This window comes from Salvelinus alpinus, chromosome 8 (assembly GCF_045679555.1).
Source record: "Salvelinus alpinus chromosome 8, SLU_Salpinus.1, whole genome shotgun sequence".
NCBI lineage: Eukaryota > Metazoa > Chordata > Actinopteri > Salmoniformes > Salmonidae > Salvelinus > Salvelinus alpinus.
The window spans coordinates 16,639,426-16,651,859 of record NC_092093.1 but is presented as its reverse complement, the minus strand read 5'-3'; positions in this window follow the sequence as shown (position 1 = coordinate 16,651,859).

Sequence of the window (12,434 nt, the reverse complement as noted above, 5' to 3'; positions counted from 1 at the left end):
CGTGTTCTGTCTCCTAGAGATTAACGTCCTTTGGTGCGAAAAGTGCAAATCAATCCCAGAACAACAGCAAAGGACCCTGTGAAGATGCTGGAGGAAACAGGTGCAAAGTATATATATCCACAGTAAAACGAGTACTATATCGACATACCCTGAAAGGCCGCACAGCAAGGAAGAAGCCACTGCTCCAAAACCGCCATAAAAAAGCCAGACTACGGTTTCCAACTGCAAATGGGGACAAAGATCGTACTTTTTGGAGAAATGTCCTCTGGTCTGATGAAACAAAAATAGAACTGTTTGGCCATAATGACCATCGTTATGTTTGGAGGAAAAAGGGGGAGGCTGGCAAGCCGAAGAACACCATCCCAGCCGTGAAGCACGTGGGTGGCAGCAACATGTTGTGGGGGTGCTTTGCTGCAGGAGGGACTGGTGCACTGCACAAAATAGATGGCATCATGAAGCCAGGAAAATGATGTGGATATATTTAAACAACATCTCAAGACATCAGTCAGGAAGTTAAAGGTTGGTCGCAATTGGGTCTTCCAAATGGATAATGACCCAAAGCATACTTCCAAAGTTCTGGCAAAATTGCTTAAGGACAACAAAGCCAAGGTATTGGAGTGGCCATCACAAAGCCCTGACCTCAATCCTATAGAACATTTGTGGGCAGAACTGAAAAAGTGTGTGCGAGCAAGGAGGCCTACAAAGAAATAAGAGCAAGGAGGCCTGTGATGAAAGAAATAAAAGCTGAAATTACTCATTCTCTCTACTATTATTCTGACATTTCACATTGTTAAAATAAAGTGGTGATCCTAACTGACCTAAGACAGGGAATTTTTACTAGGATTAAATGTCAGGAATAAAAAAAAAAAGATTTTTAATGTATTTGGCTGAGGTGCATGTAAACTTCCGACTTCAACTGTAAATGGTGCCCCGTAAGAGGAGAAAACCTTAGCTTGAACGTCAACTAATTAAGAAGCAAATCAGTAAAGGAAGATTGAGAGCAGCTTGGCCAGAAGGCAAGACAGTGATAAAATTATGTCAAATCACGTTATATATACAATAGCTTTGATTGGATTGACAAAGTGGATGTGATACCTACTCCCGTTGCCTGCTGCGCTGCTGCTTGGTTTCCACCTGGCGATCTGTTCACTGTCTGCCCTGGCCTGTCTCCCCCTGTCTGGTACAGGTACCTCCATCACATGCACCCCTCTCTGTTCACTGTCTGCCCTGGCCTGTCTCCCCCTGTCTGGTACAGGTACCTCCATCACATGCACCCCTCTCTGTTCACTGTCTTCCCTGGCCTGTCTCCCCCTGTCTGGTACAGGTACCTCCATCACATGCACCCCTCTCTGTTCACTGTCTGCCCTGGTCTGTCTCCCCCTGTCTGGTACAGGTACCTCCATCACATGCACCCCTCTCTGTTCACTGTCTGCCCTGGCCTGTCTCCCCCTGTCTGGTACAGGTACCTCCATCACATGCACCCCTCTCTGTTCACTGTCTGCCCTGGCCTGTCTCCCTCTGTCTGGAACAGGTACCTCCATCACATGCACCCCTCTCTGTTCACTGTCTGCCCTGGCCTGTCTCCCCCTGTCTGGTACAGGTACCTGTCTCCCCCTGTCTGGTACAGGTACCCCAGGATCACCTTCAGTGCTCGGTTGTCTCCACCAAGTCTGTCCACAAACAATCTGATTAGCTGGTTTTAAGCATTAAACTTTCAAATAGCTCTTTGTTGACTGTTGCTGGGTACTATCGTCCTCCATCAGCACCGGCATGTACCCTACCTGCCCTAAGCTCTCTCCTGGCCCCGACACCAAGTCTGAATTTGTCCTGCTTGTTGACCTAAACTGGGACATGCTTAAACCACCTGACCAAGTCCTAAAGCAATGGGACTCCCTACATCTTTCTCAGATTGTTACCAATTCCACAAGGTATGACTTCAAACACCCAGAATATGCTCTTGATGTTATCCTCACAAATAATCCTGATAGGTATCAGTCTGGTGTTTTCTGTAATGACCTTAGTGATCACTGTTTTACAGCCTGTGTTCGTAATGGTTGCTCAGTGAAACGACCTGTCCTGATTTGTCATAAACTTTAATGAGCAAGCCTTCCTTCATGACCAGGCCTCTGTAAAATGGTATAGAATCAGCTTGATCCCCTCTGTCGAAAATGCTGGGACATTCTTTTTTTATATTTTCAGTGGTATTGTTAACAAACACTCCCCCATAAAGAAAATTATAATTAAATACAGGTTCAGCCCCTGGTTCGACCGTGATCTTGCAGAGTTAGTCCACCTCAAGAATTGCATTTGGCGAAAGGCTCGGCACACGCATACTCAGGCTGACAGGCTATCGTTCAGGCAAATGAGAAATACGTGTACTCAGGCTATCTGGAAGGCCAAAGTTAGTTGCTTTAAGGAAGAATAAATTCCCTGTAAACGGTATTTTTCTCTGCCTCTGTCGTCCTGGGAAAGGCCGGTGGGGACTGCAATTGAGAGTGCGTCATCTGTTGATCTGTTGGGGCAGTATGCGAATTGGAGTGGGTCTAGGGTATACGGGAGGATGTGGTTGATGTGAGCCATGACCAGCCTTTCAAAGCACTTCATGGCTACCGGCGTGAGTGCTACAGGGCGGTAATCATTTAGGCAGGTTACCTTCACTTCCTTGGTCACAGGGATTATGGTGGTCTAATTGAAACATGTTGGTATTACAGACTCAGGGAGAGGTTGAAAATGTCAGTGAAGACACTTGCCAGTTGGTCAGCACACGCTTTGTGTACACGTCCTGGTAATCCATCTGGCCCCACCGGCATTGTGATTTTTGACCTGCTTAAAGGTCCTGCTCACATTGGCTACCGAGATCGTTATCACACAGTCATTCAGAACAGCTGGTGCTCTCGTTCACGCTTCAGTGTTGCTTGCCTCGAACCAAGCATAAAAGGCGTTTAGAGTGCCTTGCAAAAGTATTCAACTCCCTTGGCGTTTTTCCTATTTTGTTGCATTACAACCTGCAATTTAACTTCTTATGGCTGCAGGGGCAGTATTGAGTAGCTTGGATGAAAGGTGCACAGAGGTGCCCAGAGTAAACGGCCTGCTCCTCAGTCATAGTTGCTAATATATGCATAGTATTATTAGTATTGGATAGAAAACACTCTGAAGTTTTTAAAACTGTTTGAATTATGTCTGTGAGTATTACAGAACTCATATTAGGCAAAAACCTGAGAAAAAATCCAAACAGGAAGTGGAAATTCTGAGGCTGGTCGATTTTCAACCAAGATCCTATTGAAATCACAGCGAGATATGGACGAGTTTGCACTTCCTACGGCTTCCACTAGATGTCAACAGTCTGTAGAACCTTGTCTGATGCCTCTACTGTGAAGGGGGGCCGAATGAGAGGGGAATTAGTCAGGTCTGCCATGACCTGACTATTCTTTGACCATGCGCGTTCACATGAGAGGGAGCTCTGTTCCATCGCTCATCTGAAGTCAATGTAATTCTCCGGTTGGAACGTTATTCAAGATTTATGTTAAAAACATTCTAAAGATTGATTCAATACATCGTTTGACATGTTTCTACTGACTGTTACGGAACTTTTGGACATTTCGTCAGCTTTTAGTGAACAAAACGAACATTTCTTGTGGAAGTGGGTGTAACGGCTGTCGGTGGAAGAAGGTGAGGACTAAGGTCCAGCGTGGTACGTGTCCATGATTTTTATTATAACCGAACACTAGAACAAAAATTATCAAAACGGCACAAACGAAACAGTTCTATCTGGTGTAGACACACAAACAGAAAACAACTACGCACAAACACAGGTGGGAACAGGCTACCTAAGTATGGTTCTCAATCAGAGACAACGATTGATAGCTGCCTCTGATTGGGAACCATACCAGGCCAAACACATAGAAGTACAAAACATAGAATTCCCACCCCAACTCACGCCCTGACCAAACCAAAATAGAGACATAAACAAGGAACTAAGGTCAGGGCGTGACAGTGGGAGTCCTGGGAGTCCTCCGACGAAGATCAGCAAAGGTAAGTGAAGATTTATAATGCTTTTTATGAGTTTTGTTGACTGCACAATTTGGCGGGTAACTGTATGGCTTGCTTTTGTGGCTGAACGCTGTTTTCAGATTATTGAATATTGTGTTTTGCCGTAAAGCTTTTTGAAATCTGACACAGCGGTTGCATTAAGAACAAGTGTATCTTTAATTCTATGTAAAACATGTATCTTTCATCAAAGTTTATGATGAGTATTTCTGTTATTTGACGTGGCTCTCTGCAATTTCTCCGGATATTTTGGAGGCATTTCTGAACATGGTGCCAATGTAAACTGAGGTTTTTGGATATAAATATGAACTTAATCGAACAAGCCATATATGTATTGTGTAACATGAAGTCCTATGAGTGTCATCTGATGAAGATCATCAAAGGTTAGTGATTCATTTTATCTCTATTTGTGCTTTGTGTTACTGCTCTCTTTGGCTGTAAAAATGGCAGAATTTTTCTTTGAGTTGGTGGTGTTGGTGGTATACTTTCATCATAAACTTGCAACCGCTGTGTCAGATTTAAAAAAAACTTTACATAAAAAGCACACCATGCAATAATCTGAGACGGCGCTCAGATGTAATAACATTTCTCCGCCATGTTGGAGTCAACAGAAATACGAAATTACATCATAAATATTCCCTTACCTTTGATTATCTTCATCAGAATGCAGTGCCAGGAATCCTAGTTCCACAATAAATCGTTGTTTTGTTCGATAATGTCCATTACTTATGTCCAATTAGCTAATTTTGCTAGCATGTGTAGTACACGTGTTCAAACGCTCGCGCAGATGCAGGCAGATGCAGGCCTTCGCGGGAATCCCATGTGGCTTCGGCATTAGGGATAAGTAACCCTAGTGGTGAATGTACCCTAACATTTGAACTACTGGTTACACTTATGATAATCCAGACAATCTCAATTGATTGGATATCATTCTCTCATTCAATTTAATAAGTTAAATTGTTGAACATACCTTTGCAGGTTCTTCCAATTAAATGAGACATTTTAAACTTTCCTATATTAAACCTATATGAACCAACGTTCAGGTTAATTAAAGTTAAATTCCCAGATAGCCATTGACTAATCAATTCAAATTGCTTTTGCAAATTCATTCACGTTCAACTCCTACATTACAGATACAGTATAGATGGATCATTAATGTCTGCAAATCGTTTCTACAGCTTCCAATGAATCCAAACCCAAATGCTCAAATGTTCTAATAATGTGCAAGCTGTCAGAGGGGGTGGTCCCCACTCCCCCGCTAATCACTGTATATATATCCTTAAAGACACAACCGGTAATCTTTCAGCCAATCAGCGGCCCGGGTATTCAGACAATCAGCGGCCCGGGTATTCAGACAATCAGCGGCCGCCACTGATATACATTTCCGTTTACCATTAAGAAAATTGATTATTCTAACCTTCCTAGCAACCCAGGGCCCAACATTTGTACAGTCATAACACCATTATTTAACATTTATTCTTGACTAACAATCCTCTGACTTTGATTTTGATTCCACCCCCCCCCCCCCCCTCTCGATGCTTTTACTTCAAAACCCATATTCCTCTCACAGGACACATACCAGGCTGTGATATATTTTTAAGAAGGCTGGACTTTGAAAGTCTTTGTGTTGAGAGCTGAAATGTAAAAATGAAAAGTCACCATTTTTAACAAGTCCATTTCCTCAGGTCTCCACAGGTAGTCCCATTCGTTTGGAGATCGACATGGGTGTCTCTCTATAGGACTGAGAGGGAGGTGAGGGAGACATGCCGGGGGAAGGAGGAGGGGAGAGGGAGTCGAGGGGAGAGTGGTTGGATTCTACAATGGGGTCAACCTTGCAGCTTCAGCACGGAAAACACATTTTTTCCACAAATAAGTGGATGTGATTTTTACATTACAGCACTGTTCACACAAGCTGATACTGCAGTATTACACCACTACACATGGAGAAAGAGAGAGAGAGAGAGTTACAGCCAATATCTACTAGCAAGCGATGCTTTGCCTAGCCACACTACCTTAGCCCATAGTTGCTTTCCATATGTGTGCTAGCAAGCCAACAGAATGCTATGTAGTGTTAGGTATCAACAGCCAATCCAGTAGGGCTGGAATCTATAGTGAGCTTTGATAGGTCAATCGAGTCATGATAGCTTTCCCCAAATAAAGCCCTGCCCTGTTCACTCTGTGTTCGGAGAGCTTCTCTCGCCTTGTTTTTAACTTCAGAGCGAACAACTTCCTTCCGTTGAAAATGAGCGGAGTTATCACTTGCTGGTGGACACACCCGGTTACTCTTAAGATTCACTGTTGAGGTTGAAAACACAATGTTTGGTTTGATGTGGTATTTAACAGAGAACATTGTAAGAAACTCCAAGAGACTGACAAACATATTAATGTGGGATAGGTCAAGTCATTCAACTGTGACCGTTTTGATGATTTCTGTTTCCCCACAGGGACTGTTTGAGCTGTGGAGAGTCTTATCTCACAAATAACCATATAGCTTAGCATACAGTAGCTTAACATTTGAATCCTACATGGAAGACTGCTGGGATAAAAACAAGTCTAGTCACTTTCTGTTACTGTAATTTAGGCTCTATCCCAGTTTGTGTGAATCCAGGAAAATACGCAATAATATTAAAGCATGTTATACTGAGACAAGGTCACTTCCTAGCATATCAAGAATTGAACATATATTGAGAAAATATCAAACATACAGTACCAGTCAAAAGTTTGGACACACCTACTCATTCCATTTTGTTATTTTTTTTTGCTATTTTCTACATTGTAGAATAATAGTGAAGACATCAAAACTATGAAATGACACATATGGAATCATGTAGTAACCAAAAAAGTGTTAAACAAATCAAACTATATTTTATATTTGAGATTCTTCAAAGTAGCCATCCTTTGTCTTGATGACAGCTTTGCACACTCTTGGCATTCTCTCAACCAGCTTCATGATGTAGTCACCTGGAATGCATTTCAATTAACAGGTGTGCCGTGTTAAAAATTAGTTTGTGAAATCTATTTCCTTCTTAATGCGTTTGAGCCAATCAGTTGTGTTATGACAAGGTAGGGGTGGTATACAGAAGATAGCCCTTTTTTGTAAAAGACCAAGTCCATATTATGGCAAGAACAGCTCAAATAAGCAAAGAGAAATGACAGTCCATCATTACTTTAAGACATAAAGGTTTGTCAATACGGAACATTTCAAGAACTTTGAAAGTTTCTTCAAGTGCAGTTGCAAAAACCATCAAGCGCTATGATGAATCTGGCTCTCATGAGGACCGCCACAGGAAAAGAAGACCCAGAGTTACATCTGCTGCAGAGGATAAGTGCATTAGAGTTAACTCTACCTCAGATTGCATCCCAAATAAATGCTTCACAGAGTTCAAGTAACAGACACATCTCAACATCAACTGTTTAGAGGAGACTGCGTGAATCAGGCCTTCATGGTCAAATTGCTGCAAAGAATCCACTACTAAAGGACACCAACAAAAAGAAGAGACTTGCTTGGGCCAAAAAACACAAGCAATGGACATTAGACCGGCGGAAATCTGTCCTATGGTCTGATGAGTCAAATTTGAGATTTTGGGTTCCAATCGCTGTGTCTTTGTGAGAAGCAAAGTAGGTGAAGGGATGATCTCTGCATATGAGGTTCCCACCTTGAAGCATGGAGGAGGAGGTGTGATGGTGTGGGGGGCTTTGTTGGTGACACTGTCTGTGATTTATTTAGAATTCAAGGCACACTTAATGAGCATAGTTACCACAGCATTCTGCAGCGATACGCCATCCCATCTGGTTTGCGCTTAGTGGGACTATCATTTGTTTTTCAACAGGACAATGACCCAAAACAGACCTCCAGGCTGTGTAATATGGGACCAAGTACGACATTGTTAACCAAATTTAATACACTGTAGTGAATTCGTTAAAATACTTATGACACCTTCAAATGGGGGGACTAGATACATAAAATGCTTTCATTTTTAAATGGTTAAACAGCTATGTATGAAAATACCCTCAATAAAAGGTGATGTTCTGTACTGTCGCCTCATATTAAACATTTGATCTCAAATCTAAAATGCTAGAGTATAGATCCAAATTAAACGTTTTAGCTTGAAGAAGTGCAACATTTACTTCGAGCTAACTCTGCAGATAGCACTACTGGGTGATTTGAAAAGTCATATTCAATCGATCAATAACATAATAATACTTTTAGCAAAACATTTTATCGTTAATTTACAATCTGTTGAAACTATGAGAATAGAAAGGTTCAGAACTTTTGTGGCAAATAGAAATAAAAAAATGGATGGTGTTAAGAGAGAGATGGGAGGGTGTAACGTTCTTCGTCTTCGTCGGATGAGGAGTAGTCAAGATCGGACCAAAGTGCAGCGTGGCAGCGTGGTACGTATCCATAATACCTTTTAATAAAGATGAACACGCGAACAAAAACAACAAAACGACCAATGAACAGTTCTGAAAGGTGCAACAAACACTAAACAGAAAATAACCACCCACAAACACAGGTGGGAACAGGCTACCTAAGTATGGTTCTCAATCAGAGACAACGATAGACAGCTGCCTCTGATTGGGAACCATACCAGGCCAAACACATAGAAATACAAAACAAGGACAACATAGAACACCAGACATAAATCACCAGACATAAATCAAATCAAATCAAATCAAATCAAATATATTTATATAGCCCTTCGTACAACAGCTGATATCTCAAAGTGCTGTACAGAAACCCAGCCTAAAACCCCAAACAGCAAGAAATGCAGGTGTAGAAGCACGGTGGCTAGGAAAAACTCCCTAGAAAGGCCAAAACCTAGAAAGAAACCTAGAGAGGAACCAGGCTATGAGGGGTGGCCAGCCCTCTTCTGGCTGTGCCGGGTGGAGATTATAACAGAACATGGCCAAGATGTTCAAATGTTCATAAATGACCAGCATGGTCAAATAATAATAATCACAGTAGTTGTCGAGGGTGCAGCACCTCAGGAGTAAATGTCAGTTGGCTTTTCATAGCCGATCATTAAGAGTATCTCTACCGCTTCTGCGGTCTCTAGAGAGTTGAAAACAGCAGGTCTGGGACAGGTAGCACGTCCGGTGAACAGGTCAGGGTTCCGTAGCCGCAGGCAGAACAGTTGAAACTGGAGCAGCAGCACGGCCAGGTGGACTGGGGACAGCAAGGAGTCACCGCTGGTAGTATTACTTTTCATTACATTTCATTATAGTACAACGGTTTGATTTGTCTGATCTTAGCAATTCTTTTTAGCTAGCTACATAGCCGTCTTTGTATCAAAGATAATTGTGTAGTTTAGCGTAATTATCGTAATTATCGTAATTATCGTAATTCGTCGTCCTAACGTAGTCAACACTGCTATCTGGCCAGCAGCTAGCCAGCTAGCCAACGTCCACCGTCTACCGAATAGCAGCACTGTAGAAACTATTAGATTCAACGGAACGACTTGATTAGTGTAGTGTTAGCTAGCTACATAGTTGTCTTTGCTGTCTTCGTAATTTACCGAGGTTAGCTAGCCAGCTATTTGTCGTCCCTCTTAACGTAGGAAACACTGCTAGCTAGCCAGCAGCTAGCCAGCTAGCCAACGTCTACCGAATAGCAGCACTGCAGAAACTATTACATTCAACGGAACGACTTGATTAGCGTAGTGTTAGCTAGCTACATAGTTGTCTTTGCTGTCTTCGTATCCAAGATAATTGTGTAGTTTAGAGTGTGTAGTTTAGTTTAGAGTAATTATCGTAATTTACCGAGGTTAGCTAGCCAGCTATTTGTCGTCCCTCTTAACGTAGGAAACACTGCTAGCTAGCCAGCAGCTAGCCAGCTAGCCAACACCTACCGTCTACCGAATAGCAGCACTGTAGAGACATTACAACGGAACGACTTGGTTAGTGTAGTGTTAGCTAGCTACATAGTTGTCTTTGCTGTCAAGATAATTCTGTAGTTTTGAGTATTTGTCGAGGTTACCTAGCCAGTTACCGAGGCTACCTAGCCAGCTACACTTTCAAACTAAGTCAACAACGCAGCCACTGCTAGCTAGCCTACTTCAGCAGCACTGTATCATTTTAGTCAATAAGATTTCTTGCAACGTAACTTTAACTTTCTGAACATTCGAGACGTGTAGTCCACTTGTCATTCCAATCTCCTTTGCATTAGCGTAGCCTCTTCTGTAGCCTGTCAACTATGTGTCTGTCTATCCCTCTTCTCTCCTCTCTGCACAGACCACACAAACGCTTCACACCGCGTGGCCGCTGCCTGGTGGTCCCAGCGCGCACGACCCACGTGGAGTTCCAGGTCTCCGGCAGCCTCTGGAACTGCCGATCTGCGGCCAACAAGGCAGAGTTCATCTCAGCCTATGCTTCCCTCCAGTCCCTCGACTTCTTGGCACTGACGGAAACATGGATTACCACAGATAACACTGCTACTCCTACTGCTCTCTCCTCGTCTGCCCACGTGTTCTCGCACACCCCGAGAGCTTCTGGTCAGCGGGGTGGTGGCACTGGGATCCTCATCTCCCCCAAGTGGACATTCTCTCTTTCTCCCCTGACCCATCTGTCTATCGCCTCCTTTGAATTCCATGCTGTCACAGTTACCAGCCCTTTCAAGCTTAACATCCTTATCATTTATCGCCCCCCAGGTTCCCTTGGAGAGTTCATCAATGAGCTTGACGCCTTGATAAGCTCCTTTCCTGAGGATGGCTCACCTCTCACAGTTCTGGGTGACTTTAACCTCCCCACGTCTACCTTTGACTCATTCCTCTCTGCCTCCTTCTTTCCACTCCTCTCCTCTTTTGACCTCACCCTCTCACCTTCCCCCCCTACTCACAAGGCAGGCAATACGCTTGACCTCATCTTTACTAGATGCTGTTCTTCCACTAATCTCATTGCAACTCCCCTCCAAGTCTCCGACCACTACCTTGTATCCTTTTCCCTCTCGCTCTCATCTAACACTTCCCACACTGCCCCTACTCGGATGGTATCGCGCCGTCCCAACCTTCGCTCTCTCTCCCCCGCTACTCTCTCCTCTTCCATCCTATCATCTCTTCCCTCTGCTCAAACCTTCTCCAACCTATCTCCTGATTCTGCCTCCTCAACCCTCCTCTCCTCCCTTTCTGCATCCTTTGACTCTCTATGTCCCCTATCCTCCAGGCCGGCTCGGTCCTCCCCTCCTGCTCCGTGGCTCGACGACTCATTGCGAGCTCACAGAACAGGGCTCCGGGCAGCCGAGCGGAAATGGAGGAAAACTCGCCTCCCTGCGGACCTGGCATCCTTTCACTCCCTCCTCTCTACATTCTCCTCTTCTGTCTCTGCTGCTAAAGCCACTTTCTACCACTCTAAATTCCAAGCATCTGCCTCTAACCCTAGGAAGCTCTTTGCCACCTTCTCCTCCCTCCTGAATCCTCCTCCTCCCCCTCCCCCCCCCTCCTCCCTCTCTGCGGATGACTTCGTCAACCATTTTGAAAAGAAGGTCGACGACATCCGATCCTCGTTTGCTAAGTCAAACGACACCGCTGGTTCTGCTCACACTGCCCTACCCTGTGCTTTGACCTCTTTCTCCCCTCTCTATCCAGATGAAATCTTGCGTCTTGTGACGGCCGGCCGCCCAACAACCTGCCCGCTTGACCCTATCCCCTCCTCTCTTCTCCAGACCATTTCCGGAGACCTTCTCCCCTACCTCACCTCGCTCATCAACTCATCCTTGACCGCTGGCTACGTCCCTTCCGCCTTCAAGAGAGCGAGAGTTGCACCCCTTCTGAAAAAACCTACACTCGATCCCTCTGATGTCAACAACTACAGACCAGTATCCCTTCTTTCTTTTCTCTCCAAAACTCTTGAACGTGCCGTCCTTGGCCAGCTCTCCTGCTATCTCTCTCAGAATGACCTTCTTGATCCAAATCAGTCAGGTTTCAAGACTAGTCATTCAACTGAGACTGCTCTTCTCTGTGTCACGGAGGCGCTCCGCACTGCTAAAGCTAACTCTCTCTCCTCTGCTCTCATCCTTCTAGACCTATCGGCTGCCTTTGATACTGTGAACCATCAGATCCTCCTCTCCACCCTCTCCGAGTTGGGCATCTCCGGCGCGGCCCACGCTTGGATTGCGTCCTACCTGACAGGTCGCTCCTACCAGGTGGCGTGGCGAGAATCTGTCTCCGCACCACGTGCTCTCACCACTGGTGTCCCCCAGGGCTCTGTTCTAGGCCCTCTCCTATTCTCGCTATACACCAAGTCACTTGGCTCTGTCATATCCTCACATGGTCTCTCCTATCATTGCTATGCAGACGACACACAATTCATCTTCTCCTTTCCCCCTTCTGATAACCAGGTGGCGAATCGCATCTCTGCATGTCTGGCAGACATATCAGTGTGGATGACGG